This window comes from Myotis lucifugus, unplaced genomic scaffold (genome assembly GCF_000147115.1).
Source record: "Myotis lucifugus unplaced genomic scaffold, Myoluc2.0 scaffold_5, whole genome shotgun sequence".
Classification (NCBI taxonomy): Eukaryota; Metazoa; Chordata; class Mammalia; order Chiroptera; family Vespertilionidae; genus Myotis; species Myotis lucifugus.
This window is the reverse complement of record NW_005871053.1, coordinates 4560440-4567582: the sequence shown is the minus strand read 5'-3', so window position 1 is coordinate 4567582 and position 7143 is coordinate 4560440.

The window sequence follows — 7143 nt, the reverse complement described above, 5'->3', positions numbered from 1 at the left end:
GCTCGTGGCAGATCGTGTCCAGCCGCTGCGTGCGTCAGGCGAGGGGCGGCGGCGCAGGCGGGCCCGGCGACCTCCGAGACCCGCGTCCGACCCGCGTCCGCCCGACCCCGCACGCGACCAGGGATATTGAGAGCGGAGACTATCACCTGTAGGGGGGATGGGCGGGGCCGGCAGCGTCTCGGCGGCTGCTGGTTGGGGGCGGCGCGAGGAGGGGGCCGCGTTGCACCCCAGGACCGTGCGTCCAGGTGGGAGCCGCCCAGCCGGCAATGCGGGTCCTGGGAGGAGCACTGGACCCAGAGTCGGGACCCAGCGTCAGGAAGGACCCGTCTGCTTGACCCCTTGGCATGTGTTTTCGCTCCTCATCCTGCAATGTGCAGTCGGTTCAAATATGTGGTGGGCAGTTTTTCAAAATTCTAACATTGACATTCTCCTTTTTTGGGGGGCGGGGGGGAATTCCTTTTCTCCCCAGTACCTACCGCCAGGAAATGCCTGGAGATGGTCCCCCCCACCTAACCCTGCCTGTGCTGTGGCTGAAGGGTGAAGGCACCTGGCAAGGTGGGCGCAGAATGGGTTGAGGCGAGGAAGGGCTGGATTCAAGGCCTTTGTTTTTCCTTGAGGATCCTCCCACTGGACAGTCCAAAATGGCCCTCTGACACGGGCTACTTCCCCATCTCCACCAACTCCGGTTATTTTTTTCTCCAAGGTACTGACTTCATGGTCTCTATTCTTCTAATGTTATTGCGCAAGTCATTTTTATGTCATTTCCTGAATTCGGTTCAAAAGAGTCATCAACTAATAGAAACTCAGGGCAGCCTGTGTTCCCAATCCCGGGCATTCCGTATTACTCACTCTGCTACTCACTTCACTGTCACCTAATGCCATGACGGAAATCTCCCCATTCCAACAACCAGCCCACGAAATTTCTCTCTACTAAAGTTCTCTAATTTAAAATACCATGGATGGATTCTTCCTCCTGTAATTCTGTGACTAATAAGCTGTCTCCACTACTTCAGCCTCTTTGCCACTCTTCAGTTGGTCAAGCCTTTCTAATTTCACTTCTGCTTCTGTCTCATATCACTGGGAGAGAATGCTCCAAAAACAGAGGCTGCCTCTTGAACATCTTTCGGAGGCTCTCCACCTGGACAACTAGAATCAAGTTAATTCCTATGATGTACAGGTCCTTCTGTGATCCGATCCCTAGACCTCTTCAGCTCCAGCTCTCACTCCCACCACATGTCACACACCAAGTGCACAGGCTCTGTCTCTGTGCCTGAGTATATTTTCCCCCATCTGAAATCCATCCCTCATTTAACCAGGTGAACCTCCTCCTACCGTCCTTCAAAAGATAACGCAGCATTTCCTCTTTGGAATCTTCCCTGACTTCCCCTCCTTTCCCCACACCCAGAACCTCACCCTCTACACTTAGGCTGAATTAAATATTCTTTCCTTTCTGTTTTCAGAGAGCTTTGTATCTATTCTCTGTGACAATCATTAGCACTCTCTTTTTGCCCATTGTTTTGCCTGGTGGTCTTTTCTTACTAGACTGTGAGTTCCTTAAAAGGATAGAGATTTCTGTTTACTTCATGTTTGGCTCCCAGACTGCACACAGCTCAGCTCTAAGAAGGTTCTCTTTAAATATTTGTTCTAGGCTGAATTAAATATTCTTTCCTTTCTGTTTTCAGAGAGCTTTGTATCTATTCTCTGTGACAATCATTAGCACTCTCTTTTTGCCCATTGTTTTGCCTGGTGGTCTTTTCTTACTAGACTGTGAGTTCCTTAAAAGGATAGAGATTTCTGTTTACTTCATGTTTGGCTCCCAGACTGCACACAGCTCAGCTCTAAGAAGGTTCTCTTTAAATATTTGTTGAAGTGTTGATGTCGTTATTCATTTCAACAAATACATGTTGGGCATCTACTCAACAAGAGGGAAATACAGCACAAGCCATAGTCCCTGCCTTCCTTAGTCTTCCACAGCATTCTGTTCTCTTTTGCTAGATAGCATTCTCTGCTTATCATTTTAAACCCTCTCCTACTGCCACTCACATTCTTTGCTTGTTTTAATAAAGCAAGAGCATGCCAAATAACTCATATTAGGAATTCACAAAACATCCCTGCCCTTCCTCTTTCCATACCCTCTAGTTCCACACTTTATTACCCAGATAAGGGTAACTGCTGCAGCAGAAAAAAACGTTAGATTGTAAGTACAGAGAATGAACTTTGGGTGCTGTAGTTATCTTCTAATAACCACAGAGAATGCACATAGTTCAGTCACTTAAATTCACTTGGCCTCACTTCTGCAGGTCCTTTGGCTCTATGATTAGCATTCATTTTTAATATTTTGTTTAGTAAGATAAGCATATCATTCTATATGTGTAAATTGTAGGGACTACCAGATCCTGGCAAAACAAGGTGTCCAACATATGCTTGAACTCCGAGTGTAGGGAACCACTCACTACCTCACAATAGTATTCATCTTTGAACAGTCCTGCTAGTTGCTACATTGAACTGAAATGTGTCTCACTATACATTTAGTAGGTAGCTATGGTATTGGTAGAAACACCACTGAACTTAAACACACAAAATGGTATGGTTTATGATTACCTAGCTGTATGTCCTTGAACAATTGCAAAACAGCTCCAAGTATGAGTTTGCTCAACTCTAAAAGGGGGGAAAGAAATAAGACTTTAAATCATCATTATAAATATGAATACAATGTGTATTAAGATGTCCAGTGAATCTGAAGCTAGTACTAATGAGTATTGAGTTCCGAACAGCCCATTTCCCCTTCTGTACATAGCCTTTGAACATTTGAAGTCAGCAACCATACCATGTGCCTTCTCAAACCACCCTTCACTTAAATACCCCATTTATCTCCTCCAAACACTCATCTAACAAGACCCTAAATAACTCTTCAAATGTGGCATATGGAACTCGCTCCAACATTCCAGCTATAAAGGGAGGAGTAGAGAAGTACAATTTTCTGCATTCTTTGAATGATATTTCAAAATTCAGTTTGATTAATATTTTTCTACCATCCCATGCTATTTTTATAAACATTGTTTTTGCCAACTAAAAACAAACAAAGATATCCCCAAAATATTTGTTCAGTCTTTAGCATGCAAACAGCTATAAAACTCTATCCCTTCCCATCTGTACTTGTGCAGTTTAGTTTTGGAGACTGAGTACAGATCTTTGCATTTACTCTTCTTAAATACTGTTTTGGAAGTTTATGTACCAGGAGCCCTTATCAAATAGAAAGCAGTGAAATGAGAATAACGTTTAAAAAATATTCAGGGGTAGGAGGAAGAATTCCAAAGTTTCTTGAAGCAACAAGTTCCTCAATTCCTAATTTCTCCCCTACCACTTCTCTTAGGCTTTTTATTAAATACTACATTTAAATATCATCTAAAATTATGTCGCTTCTCACACACAGTTTGCTTTATAGTGTACATTGCTCCCTGGAACTTCTAAAAAACTCACTAAGCTAAGACAACAGGTACTGCAATGCCATTTTCCTGCAGCTTAGCAAGGTTAGGTAATTTACTGAACACTCACTCTGCACCAAAACCTACTTCTTGGAGAAACTGCCTCCACACAGCCCCTGCTGAACTGGTGGCCCCAGGCAGTACTCTTTAGCTCTGGGCGGGCACCTGACCTATAAACAGTCAAGTCATACCTATTCAGAAATGACCTGGGGGGAAAACTCAATTCCCAAAAGCTGGTCCAATCAGACAATCAACTGGGGAAGCTGAAAACAAAAGGAGGCACAGAGGGCGGTGGCCATGGGTGACATCACCAGTGAGCGGATGTTAATACCAGCCAATGATAAGCAGAAAACATCCCTTCACACATCCATTCACTCATCCATTCAATAAATATTTATTAAGCATCTTCTCTGGTTTAGGGGCTGAGAATGCAATATGAGCAAAATCCACAAAATTCTGCCACATGGATCTTGCATTCTGGTGGATGAGAAAGGCAATAAACCATAAATAAGGCAAACAAAATCTTAGAAGGTGATAAGTGTTGGATAAATATAATGCAGGGAAGAGTACTAGAACTGCCAAGGGGGTGGGGTCCAATTTTTAATAATAGGAACAGAGAAGGCCTCACTGAGAAGGTGGCATCTGAGCTAAGGCTTGAAGAAGGTGAGGCAGTGAGTCTATAGTCCAGAAAAGACACATAATAGTAAAAGCTGAGAGAGCCAAAGGGTAGTGGGCTAATCACAAAGCAGACATCAAGAGAGAAGCAAAATCAGGCCACACTGAGAGCAGGGTATTCAAAATCTAACTGGGAGATTTTAAAAACAAAGTGGCCCCAGACCGTCCCCAGACTCACTACATAAGAATCTTTGCTAATGGGGCATCAAAATCTGTATTTTTAAAACATTCCCCAAATGGTTGGGATGAGAACCCCGATCTAAAGAAAAGATCCACCAATTCCTTCTGATACCTTGGGTTCTGAACATCCATCAAATTCTGTGTTCCAGAAAGCCAAACTCAATTCGCCTTTCTCTCCTCCTAGGAGGCTTGATTGTTCAACTTTTCTGTTATTCCTGGGAAGCCTATTATCATGGCTGAGATCTCAGTTTTTCTAATTTGCACATGTATACTTTTAAACTGAACAAACAGGAACCAAACCCCAACACCCTATTCCCTGAGGACACATGTTTGAGTTTCTTGCAACCAAATTTGCCTAACATACCACACTCACTACACTATGAGATGCCAGCACCAGAACTGCAACACTGGGCTGGTGTTCATTCTGCACTTCTTGCCTTTAGGGACAAAACAAAAAAGACAATTTGTGGTTCTTTCTTTAGCCTTTCAAAATCAATTTCTGAAAAGTTGTCCAAGTATTGTATTTTAAAATCTACAGGTATATAACATTCATAATGTACATTTAATTCATGATCAGTTTCTTAAGAAAATACTTAATAATTTTATTTAAAAATTACTTTGAATAGTCAGTGTGTCAGTTTTTCCATTTGACATTTTAATTCTAAGCTCAAAATTTTTCTCTTTCACTGAGGTGATTAAAAATATCTAATATATTTTTAAAATATACTTTTATGGTTTGCGTTTTTGTTTTAGTTCTCCTCCCCCGCACGGGCCTTCAATCACACTTTTACCTTTTTTTTTGTAAACAGGCCAAAGGAAAGAGTAAAAAGCTGTGTTTAATTTTTTTGTAAAATCAGCAAAACCTTTTTCTAACAAAACTAACTTCCAATTGTGGAATCATAGGATTTTAAAGCTGGAACATATCCTATCTATTTCAACATCCTCATTTTCCTGTGACCCTGAGATATCAAGCAACACACCCAACTCTAGAGTTAGTTAACAAAACATCAAAGATGATATCCAGGTCTCCTGACTACTCATTAATATAAGCTGAAAGTATTTGAATATTTGCAATACCAACTGTATGTATATAAATAGATGTTACATAATTTAGGCAGTAGTACAAATTTATCTCTTAAACATCAATAGTATTTTTAAAGTATTCTGAATAGACCTAGCTGGTTTGGCTCAGTGGATAGAGCATTGGCCTGCAGACTGAGGGGTCCCAGGTTCAATGCTGGCCAAGGGCATATGCCAGGGTTGTGGGCTTGATCCCCAGTAGGGGGTGTGCATGCAGGAGGCAGACAATCAATGATTCTCTCTCATCATTGATGTTTCTATCTCTTCCTCTCCCTTCCTCTCTGAATAAAAATACATTTTTTAAGAAAAAGTATCCTATCTAATAAAGATGGAATATGCAAATTGACCATTACACCATCACAAAGATGGCAGCACTCATAGCCACAAGATGTCAGCACCCAGTCCCCTCAGCCCCGCTGGAGTCCCCCAGTCCTTTCAGCCCTACCGGGGGTGGCAGGCCCACAGTGCAGCCAGACCTGCCCTCAGCCCCCCAGCTGCCCAGGGCTGGCCCAAGGTGCAGGCAAGCCTCGGATGGCAGCTGCCCAGCCACCAAGGGCTGCCTGAGGCTCAGGTAACCAGGGCCGGCCGAGACTTGTGCGCTGGCAGTGGCAGCAGCAGAGGTGTGATGGGGGCGTCGCCTTCCCCTGATGGCCGGGTTGCCTCCTGCCCCTGTAGGCTCCCAGACTGTGAGCAGGCCAGGCTGAGGGACCCCCCCCCCTCCAGTGCATGAATTTTCATGCACCTGGCCTCTAGTTCTGAATAATAGAAAATGAAACAAAATTTCAGACTAAGGAAAGGTCCCTAATTTCAGCATTAATTTACTGTCACTCTTATTAGTATAAGCTTTGTAATAGAGTTTAACAGGTGCCAAGTTAAAAGCAAATTGTCCAGGAAAATTGTTTTAAATACTTCTGGCAATGTATAATACATTACATAATAGAGTATAGCATTGCCAATTTTCATAGTTCTCACCAATAAATTTTATTTCAGAAAGTACCATTATATGTCAACACTATATATGTTCAAATAGGTATTGTTGAGTCAGAACTCTTTGGTTGCAAGAACCAAAGCCAATTTGAACTGGATTGGAGTAAAGGGATGATAGATTTTTCTGGAACAATGCTCTGGATTTCCTGGAATAATACTGAAGTAGCTCAAGAGCACTGAAGAAAGAACTGCATTTTGGGGGACTTCAGAGACCCAAGTAAAGTCAGCATCTTTCTCAGTACCTTCTTGCTCCTCTCTGACTCATCTTCAATCTGTCCAACAGCAGCAAACCCGTCTGTTTTACTACAAGAAGACAAGTCCTGGGTAGCACTGGGTGTACATCCTCTAGCTTATGGATAGCTCATGTAGAAAAATATCAGGGGTGGCTGGTATGTTGGGTCACATGAATGTTCAAACACCTGGGCCAGCAGAACAAGATTAGCCTGGGGTGTTTGTGGCGGGGTGGGGGGGGGTGGCGGGGAGGGGGGGGGAGGGGAGGGAGAGTTCTGTATCATAACTGGAAGCTTCCATCATGGAAGGAAGTTCCCTTTGAAGGAGTTAGGGGAACATCAGGAAAAGGGGGAAAAGGATCATCAGGCCAACAAAAAACACTACTCATCACAAGATATGTGCAAGATAGGTTTAGAAAACCAAACCTCACACTAAAAGGAAATTTTTGTGAATTTTGTTTTTACCCACTCAAATATGAACATTAGAATGTAAATTATTTCTAGTC